This window comes from Carettochelys insculpta, chromosome 10 (assembly GCF_033958435.1).
Source record: "Carettochelys insculpta isolate YL-2023 chromosome 10, ASM3395843v1, whole genome shotgun sequence".
NCBI lineage: Eukaryota > Metazoa > Chordata > Testudines > Carettochelyidae > Carettochelys > Carettochelys insculpta.
In genome coordinates, this window is record NC_134146.1 from 11,879,575 (window position 1) to 11,898,226 (window position 18,652).

Sequence of the window (18,652 nt, forward strand, 5' to 3'; positions counted from 1 at the left end):
GTAGTGATGCTAGACAATAGTGACCTCCCATAGTTTGGCAAATTCACTCATACAGCACAAGTCAGGCCTGGAGTGTACTGGACTAGAGAGGTTCAACATGCCCAGACACCCACCTCCTCTTCAGCCCACATAAAAATGAAGCCTCAAAAATCATCTTCCTGGATTGTTGCCCTGGCCAAATCACCCTTTATCTGAATCTCTCCACTATCTTCCCTATCCACTGCATCATTTTCAAACATGCTTTAATCTTCTACAAAATTCAGAACCCCAACCCTAGATCCAATAATTCTTTTTTCCTCAGATACATATCCCAGACCTGCTATGTCAACCTTTTCTGCCTGTTTGTCAATTTCTTACATTCAGAAAAATATCCTTGAACTGATCTATAAGGCCCGGAGGCTTCTCCATATTTGGTTTTTCCTTTACTCTGTGCATGCACTAAGCTTTTATCATTTGAAGTCACACTTCCCCAATTTTAGAGGAGAATAAAGGGACTATTAAATAGCTCAGTTATGATTTGTTCTTAGGGTTTCTGATTTTAGGTTTTAACAAATATCAATAAAACATGCTATTTCCCCCCAAAAAAAATTTCATTATTTATCGAATGAAATTTTGGGGTGGGGGGACAGCATGTTTTCATTATTTATCCAATGAATATGGGGGAGGGGGGTGAGAACACCACACATGCGCATGTGCAAAATGCTTAATCTTTATATGTTGACTTCACCCCCTTCCTAGTGCAATTTGTTTACACAGGCAATGTTTCCACTTTCTTACTTGTATTTAAAGCCCTGTCTACTTAGGACAATAATGAAGCACATTAACACGTTGCTCACTAATTGGTCTGTGTAAAACCTGTTGGCAGGAGTGGGCAAAAACAGTCCTGGGAGCTGGATCTGGCCTGCCAAACATTTCTCCCTGGCCAGCACATCTGATTAGCAGTATGTGCATGCTTACAGCCACCAGCATGTTTTTACCCACCCTTCCCCACACCTTGTTCCAACTGCAACTGAGCTGATCATAGGATTCTCCTGCTAACCATGCAGAGGGGCAGAGCGTGGAGGAGAGAAGGTTGTACTACGATCAGGGCGTTCCCCTGTCCCGTAACCTCTCTCTGCAGAGCAGATGTCGATCGGGGGAAAAAGGGAGACAGTGGAGCTGCTTCAGTCTAAGGCAGGGATGGAAAGTGACTCACTCAGGAAAGCAGAGCAGGGGAGGGGGAAGACAACAGAGCAGGACACATTTCCCTTAAAGCGACAGAGGGCGTCTTTTCTCAGAAACTCACCCAGCAAGCGCACACATTCTGTCACTGTCACACGCTGTCTGTTCCATGCACACAGTCAGTCACACGTATACCGATGCACACAATCTGTATCACAAAGTCGGCATCTCACAGTCTCTCTTTCATACTCTCTCTCTCTCTCTGTAGCCCCTAGCCCCAACCATTCTGACCAAGGCTATGCTAGTTGTGGGGGGAGGGGTGGGTGAGGGGAGAGTCAACCCATGACAGCACCAAAGTTTGCGGAGTGGCTCCCCTGTAAAAATCACTGCCTAACGCTGCACTAGAGACTCCTTAGGCACTTTAACAGTGGTTTTTGAAACCGTTCTCTCTTTCTGTGTACGCACGCGTGCAGGGACACAAAACACCCTGTCCCCAACCATGATTTTTGCACATCTGCATAAAACTGAAACATTTCCAAAAATTCAAACTTCCAGAAATCAGAAGCCCTATTTATAATTCAGCCCTCTTTTCCTCTCTTGGACAGTATTAACACTGTAAGTACCTATATTATTTTGATTTATATATTACATAAGCAACACTGTACTATTCACAGACTGAAGAAAAAAATTTTACTTAAATTGTACTTAAAGTAACCTTTTCAAGCATAACAACAGTTCTCAAGTAAGAGAGAGCTAGCCATGTTAGTCTACATACTATCAAAACAAAAAAGCAGTCCAGTAGCACTTTTTATTAGTCTTTAAAGTGCTACTGGACTGCTTTTTTGTTTTAACAGTTCTCAAATTAGTGCCTACAGTTGCTGTTCCCACCCAGCATCACTTTTGGCATTGGAATTCCTTAAAGCTTCTGAAAGGAGAAACCAAAACATTGGAAATAACAGAAAGTCACTTGATTGCATAGCAAGAAGCTAATTTAACACATGGTATTTGAGGCAACTTAGACTTCCACTTTCTACAGAAGAAAGAGAAGCTAGATCATTTTCACGCTTCATGATTTTTACCTCACCTTTTCTGTTCTATATTTTCTATTTGTCACAAAGATTTAAATATAATTAATAGCTCCAAAGGAACACCCAACAAAAATATTCAGGGTAAGCAAGACAGCAGAACATACATACTACATACATACTACAGATCATTTCTTGGGGGAGAGCATAAAGTAAGACGCTCACCTTAATGAATGTGCTAATTATGATCTTTCCAAATCAAGGTCTGAAACTGTAGTTAATGTCCACCTGCAAAAAACAAGCCCAATGTAGTTTTATAAATAAACTACAGAAAAGAACTTTTAAATCCTGCTTATTTGATAAGTCCACTTAATTAGTGGAATAAAAGCCTACATATGCATGACAAAAAATGAGGTCTAACAATAAAGAGCAGTTATATCCACTATGTACTAATAATTCAGAGGTAAAACCAGAGGAAATGGCAAACATTCCTGATTTTAAACTGCAACTGAAATCTGAATATAAACCACACAATATGAAAAAACCACACCTGTTTTTGACCCTTAATCAACCTGACACACAAAAACAAGCAGTCCTGTAGCACTACTTACCAACAGGACACTGACAAAGATTTAAAATGTTAGAGAAACCAATTTTAAAGGCATTTATACAACTGCTTACCTGACAAAAGCCAACTTAAAAAAAAAAAAAAAAAAAGCACACCCCACATCTATATTCCTAGAGTAAAAATGGGGACTGCACACCTCAAGTATGGCAGGTGTTTGAGAAACAGTTAACTCTCGCAAGACAAAGCCTGAATTGTTATCTTAGTAGGAGAAAAACATTTCAGATATTGTAAACTGCATTTAGCTAAATAATCCCATGGGACAAGAGTACAGTATGGTCTCAGAGTACGCAAGGGTTCCATTCCAGGCACCCTCATGTAACCCGGGTTTCGTGAAAGTTGGGATCCCACTTTTTCTCTGGCAGAACACATGTTCTGCAGCCGGGGAAGCAGCAGAAAGGTAAGTCCTGGGCTAGGGGTTGTAGTTGGGGAAGGTTAAGCCTGGCCGTGGGTTGGGGCTGTGGGAGGCGGGGCTAAGCCTGGGGTGAGTTAGGGTTGCAGGGGGGGTGAGGGGTGGAGTTGAGACCAGGTGGTAAGCTGGGCTGGGGGAGGGGAGTTGAGCCGGAACCAGAGCCATGCGTTGGTGGTGAGCAAGCGGGCAGGGCTCACACGAGCCACGCGGAGCTGGGGAGGGAGTGGGAGTGGGCAGCTTGTGAGCCAGCGAAGGGCAGGGGGGTTGCATCGGAGCTGTGAGGAGAAGGGGGTGGGGCAGACAAGCAGGCAGGCAGCTTGTAAGCTGGCAGGGGGGTTGCGCTAGAGCCGCGCAGGGCAGCCTCAACCAGAGCTGCTTGCAGTGCTTTAAACCGGGTCAGGGTGTGGGATCAGGGTCAGACACATAAGAGCAGGGTCACCTACTCCAAGTTCGCATACTCTGAGACCTTACTGTACTCGCAACATTAAGTCTGTGGCTGCACTTGGCCAAAATTTCCAAATGGCCATATCGAAGAATACTAATGAGGCGCTGAAATGAATATTCAGTGCGTTACTAGCATGCTGCCAGCCATGGCACTTCGAAAGCGCCACGTTTTGCTCGCACGTGGCTTGGCTACAGGGGATTTTGTGGTCTGCAGGGTCCTTTTGAAAAGGACCCCGCTGTAGCCAAGCTGCGCACGAGCGAAATGTGGTGCTTTCGAAGTCCTGCAGCTGGTAGCATGCTAATGAAGCGCTGAACATTCATTTCAGCACCTCATTAGTCTTCTCTGGTTTGGCCATTAGCATGGCCACAGCCAAACAGTATTTGGAGCCCTTTGTGACCATTGCTAGCCTCTTGCTCTGATACACTGCTGTGCCTTCAGAAAAGCAAACATTATTACCCACATCCCCAATCCAATTCCCTGAACTTCCCACGCTCCATCCCATAATTATTTTGGAGTATTTCTAACAGATTCATTGATTTGTTTAACATCCTGAAGCTGAGCTCTGTGTGGATAATACACATTCTGGCATGTTCACTAGTATGAGTTGCTAGAAAGGATGATAATACAGGTACTCCAAGAGTAGTGTTCATTTTCTTTTTACTTGATTTCATGTTAAGTAAACAACATACATGCCTGCTCCTCCATCTTAGGAGGCCATTTTTCATCTCTTGTTGCCAGGACAGCATAATGGTTCTCTAGCACTATGGTGGATGGGCCAGGAGCAGGTGTGGAGAACTACCTGCTGCCAGAAGTTACCAGCTGCCAGTGTCCTCCCTTTGACAGAGCAATCTTCTCCTCCCCAGGGGTATGCCAGCAACACTTTGTAACTAGGTAGCTTCCTAAGACTTGGATGTATCCGTACAAATACTCTCAAGGAATTCCTTATGTGCACAGATGCTCCTTCTGAGACACTTCACCAGCAGGCACCTTTCCTAATGGATAGTCCCAGCCCGCCCCCGATTTTGTGTTAAGTGGGAAATGCAGGCCGGTCTTTGCAAAACTACACAGGATCTGTGTAGAAGCATCCATGGTCAGGTGGTCTGTCTGACTCCAGGCACAAATGGAGGGAGACAGGAGCAACGTTGGCACAGGTGACGCTGCCCTTCCCAGCCAAACTGGTTGTACTAGGACTCCTTCTTACAAAATGCCTCCCAAACACCCTTGTTTATGGGCCCCTGTTCGCTAGCAGCCCATGGTTCCTTAGTCTCAGGCATTTAAGGCTCTCCCACCACAGGTCAGTCCTACCCTATCAGAAACCACAGGGGGGGTAGGGTGATCACAAGACTGACCAAGAAAATAAAGGTTCGAACAGTACCCAGATACACATTCCCAACTGACATAGTAACTGAAATAACCTGAAAGACAAAAAAACCAAACAATGAAGCAAATTCACTCACCCCAAAGACAGAAGTCACAGCTTGTTTGTTTAGCAGAGGTATCTCCTTCCCTCTCTCAAACTCCCATTTGCGGTTTTCTGATTGCTAGCATTCCTTCACAACTGTTGGTTGCAATACCCATTGAATGCACTTTTAAATTGGAAACATAATTATGTCTGCTCCAAGATTTAAATCAATCCATCGTGCAGCCTTGTACCATGTCCAGTACCTCACCTCCATAGTATCTGCATTTTAGGCAATTTATTATGCACACTACGCTCTGTACCATACACCGTAGGGCTCATACCAAGAAATGTGCACCCTGGCCTGTATCTCACACACACTGCTTAATCAGATTCAGAATACCATCTACACCACAAGACAGCGTGAAAAGAGAGGGACGGGGAGGTGGGGAAGAGAAGGTCTTGGCAGGAAGCAGAGTGCAAGAGCAAGCTAGGGCTGGCAGTGCAAGGTCTGGGCAGGAGGGAAGATACGGGGGCAGGAGATTGGGGCACCTGTGTGGGCCCAAATGGCTCCATGCCACCCTCCACTTGCAGGCACTGTCCCCCACTGCTTCCATTGGCCATAATTCCCAGCCAATGGGAGAGATGAGAGTAGAGTCTGCAAGAGAGCAGAGGGACAAAGCGTCCAGTGCCATAGTGAAGGAGGACCAAGTATGACAGTATGCAGAGCCACTCCCTCCCTCCCTGGCACAGCCCGTGGGCCAGATGAGGCCCACAACCCGCCTTTATCTGGCCAGCAGGTTCCCCATCCAGGGTGGGTTGATTTAAACCACATTTTAAAAAACAAACAAAAACCCCACACCTCTCTTATGAGGTTTGCAGAAGACAGACAGACAGATGGGGCAAAAGACCAGGAAAGACTGTCTGTTGCCCACATTAGTTAAAATCTCCACCCAAACCTCTTAGAAGCAGGGAAAACTAGTTTTTCAAAAATCAGCTATACATGAATGCACATGCACCTCTAGATCCACAGCCATACATAACTAAAGAAGAACCTGGCTTCTCATATAACTATCTAAATTATTTTAAAACCAAAGCATATAACATATATCCACAATCCTTGCATAATGGTTTTTAGCATGTACAGGCCACCTGATTCCTGGTGATTGTCTAGAGTTTAAACAGTCAATTAATCATGCTACTTAAAGAAATTAATTCCTGAAATACAGTGAGTAAATACAAATTTTATAAACTGCATAATTATGCATTTAGACTAACTAGTATGTGGACTTCACATTGTTAGCCCAATCAACATATTCCTCCAGCCTTTATATCAGTTTAAAATGGGGGGAAAAAGCTAAAGAAAGAACCGAAACAAAGGAGGAGAGGATATGAAAGAAAAAAAAGCTTATTTTCTGTGCCCTGACCTATGTCTACACAGGCACTTTTGTCAGGATAACTCAAGGATGTGGGGACGGGGGGAACAACTATAAGCAACTTCAGTTATTGTGACGTTATTGGGTTTTAGGATGAATGGGCAGAACATTACTGCAAACACCATCCTAACTTTGCACCAAATTTTATGCCAAGTGGGCTAAGTGAAATGTCTATTGAAAGCTGGCTGAATCTATTTATACTGTGCATATATTTATATCATTTTTATATGTGGCCTTATAAGCATTGACTCTGGGTTTGTACTTGCAATGTTAGTTTCTGAAGACCACCACGGAGGCATGACAACCTAATGTGAAAGGGTGCCACGTTAAGTGAAGCAGTACTTGACAGAGAAAGGACCTCGTCAGTTACTATTCAACAACTGAGGACTTCCGCTGTGAATGTGTATCCCAGCAGAAGGCAAATGGCCAACTGCCTGGAAAGGACTTGGACAAGTGACCTGCTCATGAGACAGGCTCCATCTCAGATGTACTTTCACAGGAGAACAATGGAATTTCCTTCACATGGGCAAAGGTATAAAGAGGCCTCTGAGGTTCCGCCATCTTAGTCTTCAATCCAGCTTACCAGGTCAGGAGCAACTATGAACTAAGCCCACAGATTGCTGACCCATCCTAACAAATGATGCACTCCAGAGACTTTTAAGATAGCAGCCATTGCTTCAACCCCACATCAAGAAACTTGACTGATGTATGTAATTTGATGGCTTTAACAATTTTACTCACTCTATTTTTTTAAAAATTAATAAAGCTTTAGCTTTTAGAGTCTAAGGTCTGCGGTACACATTGACCTGGGGCTATGACTGTTCCTTTGGGAGTGGAAGAACCTGTTTGGACTTGATGAGATTAGTTTTCGTAACTTCTCTTCTGTGTAAGGAGGAGTACGACTTGTGGCACAAGGGAAGCTGGAGTGTTCAAGTGAACTGCTTGTGTGACTTCTTGCTGTACAGTGTGGCATCAGAAGTGCTCTGTGACTGGTTTGGCGTGTCTTATAGTGGAGGACCCCAGTCTTGGGCTATAAGTAGACCTGTTTCAAACAATTTCCCCTGAGTTGGCTCTCTCAGCTGTGCCCAGAAAAGCCTCCAATATTACAGTTATAGCAACAGCTGCACCGGTATGGACAGAGCTATGTAAGTGGGAGATGTTCTCCTGCCAACACAGCTATTACCACGTGTTGGAGGTGGTTTAATTATGTCGATGGCAGAGCTTTCTCCAACTGGTACAGAGCAGCTACTCAAGCAACTCATGGCGACACAGCTGCATCAATACAAATATGCTTTCTGTAAACTTCCTCAGGTAGACATGGGCTAAGAATGACAAAGAAAAGTATACAAGAACAGAAGGAGGAGAGCCTGGGAAAAGAAACAGAGGATAGATGTAGACAGGGCTTTTTTCTACTGGAATGCCATGGAACAGCATTGTGGCAACCTTTTTTCCTCAGTGGCCATTTTCACGGCTGTAACAAGGGTGACAGCTGAGGGGCTGCAGCCCTGGAGGCCCGGCATGGTGCCTTTGACCCCTGTTCCATTGCTAGCTGCCCCAGTGAGTCAGGTGGAACGTAGAGGGCTGAGCTGGGCATTGATTTAGAGCCGGAAGGGGGCCTAGGGGTGCCTGTTTCTGGGAGAGGGCGTTGATTCAGAGCTGGGACAGGGGCTGGGGAAGGGCATTAATTGAGAGCTATGAGGAGGGCTGAGGGTGCCTGTTTCTGGGGGAAGGGAAGAGGGAGGGCATTGATTCAGAGCTGGGAGAGGGGCTGGGGAAGGGCAGTATTTTAGAGCGGGGGGGGGAGGGGCTGGGGCTGCAGGGGGGGATGAAGTTCTCCACAACAGAACCCTTAGTAAACATCACAAATAGTGGTAACTAAACAGAGATTGACAGGATTCAAAGAACTTAGAACTGAAAGGTGAACACACAAACTTTTGTAATACATAACAGCTGGTTTTGTTACTATGTATCATAATTGCTCGGTAACCAAGCATTTCCGGAAGAGAAGCTTATGCCCTGTATTACATAATATACCAAAAAGAACACGCTGTTCCCTTTTAAAATGGGCCAATTATGAGCACTGTAAAACTGCTGTCAATTCAGACAAACTACTAATAGACCAAAAAAAAAAAAAAATTCAGAGGCACAAATTTCCTTCTTACACTACCTAAAAGACATGGGGAGAAAAATACAAACGTAATTTCTTTTAAATCCTTTATCAGCCTAGGTCATCAAGGATTAATACAAGAAAAACAACCCAGCTCAACGCTCATGCTCCACCCCCATCCACGCCCTCCATCACTTGGTATTTTAGCCAGATAATTAAGTACCAAAACTTCAGTCTACTAATAAGATAAGTTTTCCTCTGCATGAGCTTGTATCAATATAAAAAAGATGAGGTTCTTGGACTAGGTCCAAAACTAGTTGGTCCTACAAATGCAAACAGTTTTATTTAGAATCACTCAAAAAGCCCCATCAGGATTTGCAAGTAAGAGGCATTGTGCCAGGAGATTCACCAACAGTAAATAGTAACAGAGAGGGAGCCACGCTAGTCTATATACTATCAAAACAAAAAAAAAGCAGTTAAGTAGCACTTTAAAGACTCACAAAATAATTTATTAGGTGAGCTTTCGTGGGACAGACCCACTTATGTCCCACGAAAGCTCACCTAATAAATTATTTTGTGAGTCTTTAGAGTGCTACTTAACTGCTATTTTGTTTTGATACTAACAGTAAAATATGCTCTGTCCCCAAAGAACTTATTCTTGCAGTAATACAAAGGGGACAGGACAGTTTCAGGTCGGAAATAAAAATTCTCCCACATCACGTAGCTCATCAGTGATATTTATTTTAAAATTTTAACTAAAAGCCTTTAAGAACTAAAGACAAAAATCCCAGTAAGACATAGCAATTGCAAAAACAATATTTTTCTACACAAAGAAACCTAGTCTATAAAATCAACCTTTTACTACTCATGATTGTGCAACTTCTGACTCACCCTAAAAATAAAGTCTGAGGTCAGAGAACAAATGGAATTTTATAAGAGAAATGCTTAATTCAATGTTGATAATTTCCCCATCCAAACAGTAACTACCACTAAAAAGACAATAATCAAAAATTCCAAATGTTACTGTAACCTGCAGTAGTTTTCAGTCCTGAACCATTATCTGTTTTGGATTTTTTCTTATCTATAGTGGTGTATGTATATATTTAAAATTCTATTTGGATGCTGTTCAAATAATTTTACTGAAAGCAAATAGTGGTTTCTAGTTAATCTCAGCCTTCATTTTCTTGCACTTAATATAATCCAAGACCTGTGGAAAAAACAATAAATTGGCCTGAATTGAGAAAAAGTGAGATTAGTCTTCAGGTCTCAATAGAGACAGCAACTGTTTGTAAATAACACCAAAGGAATTTTATTGAATGATACCTAATTAAAAAGAAAAAATAACTCTCTTTAGCACTTAACAAATTTCTCTTGCTGCTTGTATAGTTGTAAGCATAGGAATTGTTTTAAAACAACAGTAATCCACCCAAACTGCTTCAGCTACGGAACAAGATAGTGGCTCATGGTCACTTGACATATATCACTGAAACACAGTGATGGCAAAAACAATTATAACATAGCAATAGTAGAAAACTCCCACCTTCTCTTTGAAACTAGCACGTAATGTTCCTGAGAGGTTAACCTACATTACAACTGCACCTGTGGCAAAGGTCTCATTACACAACAGGATAAAGCAGACAGGCTGTTAGCCATACTCCAGCGATGGCCAAACTCACTCAGCCTATGAGCCACATAGAACAACCTGCAGATGTTCAGGCCCACAGGCTGCCCCTGCTGACACACAAAGCTTCAGATCACTCCTACTGAAGCCATGACAGATGCAGACTCTGGGTTTGAAAACATGAGCCGTCCCACCCCACTGCAGAGAAGCCAGAACAGTGGGGGGAGGGGAGGAAAAGGGGAGTTTGGCTGGCCCCACTCTGTCACATGCAGGCCTTCTCAGAGAATGACAGAGGACTGGCCCGCTCTGAGTTTAGAAGCCCCAGCTGTATAAAACTTCTCATCAACAGAGTCATACTAAAACCAAAAGAATATATGGAAATGAATACATGAGACATTTACCTATTAACCATTAAATCATTATACCAAAAGCATATTATAAACATAACTTTAATTGGGAGTTTCAACTACAAGCAAAAGTCTTTATTTTAGGAATGCTTTTCTGGCTTTGTTGTGTGCAAAATCATTTATAACTGAAGAAAATACAATTTACACGGATCATCACTGTTAAGCATTGTGAGCCCATTCAAACACTCAACCTATTGTAGAATGATGACAGTTCTTCACTTGTTTTAACATGTTCAGTGTGCATTCACCGGAAGCCACTGATGCATGAAAACTGACAAAAAAACATAATGCAATTGTGAGATGAGGAAATACTCAAGAGATGGAGACTGAAATATTTCTTGAAATAGTTCTTTTTGTTTGTAGTCCAACTTACAGTTGGTGGAATGTATGCTTCAGGACAAATGCTCTGGTCACAGATCTTTTGAAAATTCTTTTCTGTACCTTCATTGAAACTGTTCAGCTGCTGAATATAAATGTTCATCCCTTAGTTCTCTGAACTCCCAAAGGAATCCAAAAAGGGTACAACTTTGTCAGAATAACTCAAATTGACATGTAACACCAGATTTGAAGGAGTCAATAATAGCAAAACAAACAAATGCATAACTGAATTGTTCCTTTCTGTCTCAGACTGCGATGTTAAACTGCAATTCGTGGAAAACTCTAGATGAAATATCAATACTCTGATTTGGACTCATAAAGGACTGCTTCCCACTGACGATCAATCTTTTGAATATTTTTAAGAAGTCGTTCAGTGTTATCCCTCTCTCAAAATCTAATGCAACATTACATGGTTCAATTATAAGATTAGTTTCATGGATCATTTTTAGCAGCTTCATCCATATGGACAACATTAAAATGCATTGAAATTTGGATGTATACTTCTGAACTGACTTGAGCTCAGCACAAGCCTGTGCTATGAGAGAAAGATTCGAGCTCACTTAAAGCCTCTCTCACAGAGTCCAAATGCTGTGCAACTGACAATGCCATCAATTCATGTGGACCATCTTGTCAACACGCTGTCAGGGGAACAGGCAGATGCTGCTTTACAATTTCCCACTTTTGGGGACTGCTACTGCAGAGTTTGTACAACTGTTGGATTGTTCCAAAGTAAGCGATTGCTTCCTTGCATGATTCATCATCATCATCATCAACCATGGGCTCAGTGCCCATTGGTGTCTGATGCCTCTCACCATTTCCTTCCATCTTTCCCTGTCCGGTGCAGAGTGGCTTAGTTTCTGTTAACTAGCTCTGCGCCAATCTACTATGTCATCTATCCATTCACTGTGGGGTCTGCCTCTCCTATTCAAACCATCCATTATGCCGAATACTGGGGTCTTGATTTTTTGTTGTCATTCATTCTGCAAATATGCCCAAATAGCTGTACCTTCCTTCTGCACCAGGTTCTCCTTGGGCTGTGTCTTTCTATATAACTCCTCATGGTGACCTTCTGCATCCATCCTATTCTCAGAATCTTTCTATAATTCCTTTCCAACGGCAATATTCTTCCATTTGAATCTTTCGTTATCACCCGTGTCTCACAGCCGTACAACATGCTGCCGAATACACAAATTTTCAAGATGCTCAGCTTCGTTCTTAAGCTAATCGCTTTGCTTTTCCAGCTCTTATCCATCGCCTTCAAACTCACTCTAGCTTTTGCTATTCTAGTCGTTGTTTCCTTCTTACAGTCTAGATCATATGTCGTTGCTCCCCAGATTATGTGAGCTGCTCTACATTTTCTAGTTCAATACCATCTACGTTTATCTTCCTTCTTATTTCCTTATCTCCAAAAGACCACTGTTTTTTTATCTATGTTCATAATCAGTCCATACCACTTCCCTTCTTCATTTAGCACCTGCACTGTTTTTGCTAGCTTCTCTTCATCCTCCTCAATGATAACTATATCATCCGCGAACCTCAAGTTGTTAATTCTTTTCCCGTGCACAGATACCCCTTCTACCTCTTCCTTGATCTTGTCCATCGCTCTCTCTAGATGTGCGAGGAAGATACTTGGTGATATTGGATCTTTTTGTCTCGTACCTCTACTCGTTTTAAACCAACTTCCCAACTCCCCACATGTTCTCACCACTGCCTCTGCATTGTCATGGATATCCTTCAACAATCATATCAGTCTGCTATCCACTCCGTATGATTCCAACACTGTCCAAGTCACTTTCTGATCTATACTGTCAAATGCCTTTTGAAAATTGACCAAGCAAGTGTATATGTTCTTGTTCTTTCATTGAGCTTTTTCCACTATCAGTCTTAGTGCCAATATCTGTTGTATGGTACTTCTATCTTTTCTGAACCCCGCTTGCTCATCTGCTCTGTGTTCTTCTATCTTTTATCTTCTATCTGCAATCTTGATCTCTCAGACAGCATATATGTCAGGGAGGGCGCTTGGTCCTGCCAAAAGGGCAGGGGACTGGACCAGATGACCCTCTGAGGTCCCTTCCAGTTCTAGGAGATGTGTATCTCCAATTATAATGTAATTAGAAGTGGGGAAGGGATAGGTCAGTGGATTGAGCACTGGCCTCCCAAACCCAGGGTTGTGAGCTCAATCCTTGAGGAGGCCATTTAGGGATTGAGAAAAATAGTATCAGCAGCAGCACCTTACCTAGATGACTCCTTAGGGCAAATGTCCTGTAGTTCTTGCACTCCAATGCACTTCCTTTTTTGGGTATTGTCACTAGCACAGATCTTGTCCATTCCTTAGGTGCCTTCCCTTCTTTCCATGCTATATTACATTGTTGGTGTATTTCCTGAATCATACTTTCTCCACCATATTTGATCATCTCTCCCATGATCTTATTTCCAGGGATCTTGTTGTTCTTTAGTTGTTTCACTGCTTTTTCTACTTCCTCCTTCGAAATATTGGTCTCGATCTCAATGCTCAGTAGACATATCTCTTTCAGTTCTCCAATCAGTCTCTCTGAGACACTCAGGTCCAACTGTGCTTCGTATAAGTTGGTGCAATATCTTGTCCATTGCTGCACAATCTTCTCCCTGTTCATGAGCACTTCTTCATTCTCATTTTTGATCGCCATCTGCTTTGGTTGCCATTTCCTATTAATATTCCTCATTGTCTTATGCACCTCCCTGGTCTTATAATCGCCGTAACACCGCTCTATATCTTCACATTGCTCCTCTAACCATTTCTCCTTATGCTTTCTGGCTGCTTTCCTTTACCCATTGCATTTCACAATCAATTCCAACAAAATTTAGTGTGGGGTTGTCACAACTGGAGAAACCACATTTCAGATTTTGCTCAAGGGGGACTGCTTGTACTCCATTGTACTTCCCAAACATATTGGATAAACTGTCACAGGCTTGGCAAATGCAGACTTGAAATTTAATGCAAAGCCTTCCCGAATTTCTAATATATGACTGGTGATTTCTTTTCCAGTGTTTTCTGTGAAATTATCAAGCAAAATGGATCATTCTTCATTTGAAACCTCTGAACTTCCTGCAATTTTAATATACTAAACAACCAAAGTGCTCTGTTCTTTATGAGAACAGTTTGGAATTGCATTAGTGATAATTGAATCCACTGCATTTTGTATATCTTCAAGAATTCGTGTTCGCATAAATGTCCCACCAGCTCAATAAACTCATTTTGTATTCTGGTAGACAGATAACGTACATTTATGCATTTTTGGCTCTCTTGTAATTCAGGAACCTGCTTAATATGGCCTATAGAAGTGGGTCACACATGCTAAGAAGCTTGAGTATACCAAAAAAGTTTCCACTTGTAGGGTCACAGATACATGAACTAGAACCAAACAAGGCCAATCCCAACTCAAAGAAAAAGGAGGAGGTTCAGTATGTGCTCAAGGCAGTTTTTTCCATTTATCAAATTCTATGTTTACTTCACTCAGGAGTAAGTTTTCAATTGAACTGTCACCTAGTGCTGCTCTACTATCTGATTTCCATGTAACATAATTATCTTTATGTGATCATGAAATTTCATGTGCAGATATTCAGTCTTTCAAATTCCTCCAATCCCTACTAATACTCCAACTGGATGGATTACACAGTACTGATGCACTTGAAATATTACTATTAAAAATTTAACAAGGTACCCAGTACACAATGTGCTTTTCTGGGTCAGAGGGTTGTGGGAAGTGTTCCTTGTAAGCTGAACATTTGGGAGGCCTCCCAAAAGAGATGCATGTGCCGTTCCATGCCATTGTACAGCAGAGTGCTCACAGCCACCTACAGTAGGCAGTATGTGTTTCTATTTGTGGTGCACATAAAATTTATTCCATCTGTGGAGGTAAAAAATTAGAGGGAACACTGGTTGTGGGTGTCTGGCTCCCTGTCTGGGCTCGGGAGGTTGGGGGGTGGAAGAGGAAGTGGCAGAGAAAACAGGAACTGAGTTGTCACTTTCTCCTTCTAGGGGAATTTGTGTGTGTGTATTGTAACACATTTGCTGATAAGTATTTTGAAGTAAATTATCAAAATAAACTAGTGTGATTAAATAGTATTATTTGCACAAATAAAATTTGCAGAATTTTAAAACTGTGTGCACAGAATTTTGGAGGGCAAAATGCAGCTATGAGTATTCTTTGCTGTTATATGAAAACCTCACACAAACAGGAAAACAATAAAAACAAAAAGCAGTCAAGTAGCACTTTAAAGACTAGCAAAATGGATTATTAGGTCATAAACCTAATAATAAACCTAATAAACCATTTTGCTAGTCTTTAAAGTGCTACTTGACTGCTTTTTGTTTTGATAGTGTACAGACTAGCACGGCTTCCTCTTTGTTACTATTCAACATGCTAGGAAAAAAAATAAAAGTGACTTTTCATATACAGACAAAACTGTCAAAGGCCAACCAAAGTAGCACAGCTCATTTTAAAGTTAGAGACAATGAACAAGAGCAAACTGCAGATTGCTAGCAGTGTGCTTAATTTGTGAAAGAAATTACTGCAGGTGTATATGCAAGGTGTAAATGTTCACAAATGCCTATTTAGACAACACCTAACTGGCACATATAATTACAACAGATATACATTTTTGTATGTGACTATGAACTAACTTCTTGAAAAGCTGGCATTGAGTATAAAAGAGAGGCCAATGAAGCATTTTAATAGCACAGGTCTTAAACTAAAAGTATAGTGGTTTAAAATCCTGTTAATCTAGTATCTCAACTGAAAAAGTTACACTTGAATTTCTTTCATCGTGCTACCAGAGGAAACAGGTTATGCTGAATTATTGAATCTTCTGGATCAGAGAGGGCACTGTTGGGTCTGCCACTTACCATGCGACTTCATGCCCCCATCACCACTTTCAAGCACCCTCCCCCAAAACTATGGAAGCAATGGGAGGAAAAGCCTCCGAACAAGAGCACAGCTGTGCTGCCCTTCCCCTACTGGAAGGGGGAAACAGCTGCATGCAGAACCAATTCCTCCCCACCCACCCCACATTCCTCCCCCACCCCTTGAGTCTGAAAGTGTTCCCTGATTGGGGAAGTTCTAGTGTATGGAAAGTCACAAATAATGTCCTTTGGTATCCACAATACAAGACCTCTTTTAGAGATCCTGTGGTAAATTAGAGATCATGTTGTAAGTTATCACTTGAGAAAATTAAAGGAGAATTATTAAACACTATTAAAATAAATTAACACTAGATTTGTCCGTATAGTTACCTGAAACAGTGCTTGTGAACTAGAATGATTTTACAAAGACAGTGTATATGTATGTAAGGTAAGTGATAGCATTTTACAGCTTTAACAGTGTGCTAACATGCATAACAGTTAAGATTAAGCATATTGTCTAGCTCCATCACTGCCTTATTTAATTCTGTACATGAGATTCCGCTAACCAGTACAATCTTTTATAACAAGTAGAGGTTTATTTGCATGCATACACTAAAGTTTAGCAGCATGCAAGTTAAACTGTACCTGATTTTAAAATTTGCATTCTGAATTGATACCTATAATTTATCTAATATTTAATCTCATTCAAGGCTTCACTTGCACTTCTCATGTTTAATAGTATTCCATGACCAATGTATATCACCTACAACATAGAACTGTCACAATATTCCTACTGGAAAAGCAGGATCCAGTGCAAACACACTTAACAGGACACAGCAAAGCTTAGAGAAAGCCAATAACAGCTAGATTTTAAGTCGTATCTACCATTAGCAGAAGTGCAAGTGAAGCCCTGAATGAGATTAAATGCTTACTCTAGCCTATCATCCTAATGCCAGACTCCAAGGATTGTAACTGCCCGCAGTGCCAAAGCCTGCCTGACCCTCTCACATCACAGCACAAGTCTTAGCCTCATTGCAGTGTCAGGGTCACTGCTCCACTCCCCATACCAGAGGCACTAGATAATAGCCACGCACCACAGAGAAACAACAGAGATATTCGGAGCACCCCAAAGTACAGTTCCTTACAAATACATCCCTGCCTCCCTTACGTTGCCGTGCATCCACCCATTGCAAACACACTTACCATCCAACCCACCCTACCCCCAGCTCAGCTCCCCTCCATTGCTCCCATAAACCGCCCTCGCCCAGCTCCACTACACCACCACCACAGCCACCCAGCCCCCCACCCACCCATCAACCTTCCCGCCCTCCAACCCCAATAACCGCCCTCGTCCAGCCCCCCTGCAACTGCCTCCCCGACCCCAATAACCGCCCTCGTCCAGCCCCCCTGCAACTGCCTCCCCGACCCCAATAACCGCCCTCGTCCAGCCCCCCTGCAACTGCCTCCCCGACCCCAATAACCGCCCTCGTCCAGCCCCCCTGCAACTGCCTCCCCGACCCCAGTAACCGCCCTCGTCCAGCCCCCCTGCAACTGCCTCCCCGACCCCAGTAACCGCCCTCGTCCAGCCCCCCTGCAACTGCCTCCCCGACCCCAGTAACCGCCCTCGTCCAGCCCCCCTGCAACTGCCTCCCCGACCCCAATAACCGCCCTCGTCCAGCCCCCCTGCAACTGCCTCCTGCCTCCTACCTCCCTACCCCAATAACCGCCCTCGTCCAGCCCCCCTGCAACTGCCCCCCCAACCCCAATAACCGCCCTCGTCCAGCCCCCCTGCAACCGCCTCCCCAACCCCAATAACCGCCCTCGTCCAGCCCCCCTGCAACTGCCCCCCCAACCCCAATAACCGCCCTCGACCAGCCCCCCTGCAACTGCCCCCCCAACCCCAATAACCGCCCTCGACCAGCCCCCCTGCAAATGCCCCTCCGCTGACCTCTGCACTACAGCCCTTTGGCCACCGATCCCACAGCCCCCTCCCGACACACCCCTGGCGCGGGGGGGGGGGGGGGGGAGAGAAGCCGCCGCCTCACTCACCAGACTCCTCAGCGCGCCTCTGACCCAGCTCCGCACCCACTTCATACACTCGAAAACGTGACAGAGCCCGGCGAACCCACCTGCCTGCGGCGCCCATTGGCCAGCGAGACACCGCCCCCGCACGCGGCAGGAGGCATCCGCCAACCCATTGGCTCCGGCCGACGCCGTTCATTTTACATAAGCCTCACGTGTGACCCCATGTTTCCAGAAGCACGCGGCGCCGCGTTCGGGGTCAGCCCCCTCGCCCTAGTTCCGCGGCGGCAGCCGGGCCCAAACACTCACCCCTGCGTCGGGTCTCCGCGGCGCGGTCACTGCAGGCGAGGCGAAGCCCCCCACCGTGCGCACGGCGAGCGAGGGCAGCGCTTACGTCACTCGGCTCGATGAGCGCCACGAGACGCCGGCCAACCTGAAACTGTCCGGCGTCACCCAGCCGCCGGCAGACGGGGCGGTGTCCATCCCTGCGTCACCGGGGGCGGGGCTGGGCAACTGTCGCCCGTTCTTCGCTCAGCCGCCTTCCCTTCAGGCTGGGCCCGAGCGGAGCTGGGGAGGGGAGCACGCGGGGTCCCTCTGCGCTCTGGCCGGGGTGAGCTCCTCGTGTGGGCGGGGCGGCTTGTCTTGCGGGACGGCAGGCGGAGCCCAGCCGCGGCTGGATGCTGGAGTGGGGGGCGAGGTGAAGCGAACCGACCCCGCTAACCCCTGGTAAAA

The 18,652-nt window shown here is 44.2% G+C and overlaps 1 protein-coding gene across 1 annotated transcript in view; it reads right to left on the reverse strand.

The window, feature by feature from the left end:
- PER2 (period circadian regulator 2) overlaps positions 1-18,364 on the reverse strand; it is a 90,390-nt gene extending 72,026 nt beyond the window's left edge. Inside the window, exons 1-2 of the mRNA XM_075003798.1 lie at positions 18,230-18,364; positions 2,412-2,474 (exon numbers count right to left, since the gene is read on the reverse strand). The gene's annotated coding sequence lies outside the window, so the exon portion shown is untranslated. The remainder of the gene's footprint in view (positions 1-2,411; positions 2,475-18,229) is intronic.
- Between the last annotated feature and the right edge of the window lie 288 nt (positions 18,365-18,652).